This window comes from Drosophila arizonae, chromosome X, assembly GCF_054131065.1.
Source record: "Drosophila arizonae isolate 15081-1271.41 chromosome X, UAZ_ARI_1.0, whole genome shotgun sequence".
Classification (NCBI taxonomy): domain Eukaryota; kingdom Metazoa; phylum Arthropoda; class Insecta; order Diptera; family Drosophilidae; genus Drosophila; species Drosophila arizonae.
In genome coordinates, this window is record NC_142927.1 from 10,931,817 (window position 1) to 10,932,654 (window position 838).

General features: G+C 41.2%; 1 non-coding gene across 1 annotated transcript; it reads right to left on the reverse strand.

Moving 5' to 3' along the window:
- Positions 1-245: 245 nt before the first annotated feature.
- Positions 246-327, reverse strand: TRNAS-CGA (transfer RNA serine (anticodon CGA)). The gene has a single exon. It is a non-coding gene; the product is annotated as a tRNA-Ser (tRNA).
- Between the last annotated feature and the right edge of the window lie 511 nt (positions 328-838).

Sequence of the window (838 nt, forward strand, 5' to 3'; positions counted from 1 at the left end):
CTTTTATCACATTAGCGCGTAAGCTTTTCTGAAAAAGCTTTCATAAGTTTCTAATATTTATTATGTACGCATAATTACATAATTTATGCTGATTAAATATAATTTCTACATGTTATGATTGATTCAATTGGAAAATAAAAATACAAAAGAAAAAATTATTGTTTATCACATTAAATTGATAACAAATAAATAAAAATATAAAATAAAATAAAATATAAAAAAAAAAAAAAACTTGTCTACCGAACCGCAGCCGGTAGGATTCGAACCTACGCTCCCAGAGGGAATCTGATTTCGAGTCAGACGCCTTAACCACTCGGCCACGACTGCTTGTGTTTTGACTCGGTGCTAAGAGTGCCATATCAGTCAGAGCCACAGAGACTGAGGGGCAGAGTAAGTGTGCTATTTATAGCGCGCACAGAGCCAATGTACTCACGCGCTCACACACACACACATATATATATAAACAGGCAGATAGATGGAACTGAAGAAGTAGGCAAAAGCAATGAAGAGTGACAGGGGCGTGGGGATGGAGGGTGGGCAAGGGGGTACCCCGTTGACTACGGTTACTGGCAATGGCAGGCAATGGGAATACAATATGCAAGAAGAACATGGCCAGTTATTTACAGCTTATTGTGTTAGGTCATGATTATTTTATAAATTGCACAAGCCTGGAACGTTGCGTTGACTTTCTGCCAACGGCAACAACAACGGCAAAGTATTATATCTATGTATGTGTATGTTGGGCGCCCACGCAGACGACGAAACACCCGAACGCTCTCGTCCGCTCTTACCTGACCCCACACTCCTTCTCGCTCTCTAACGCCGGCTCTGCGCACCT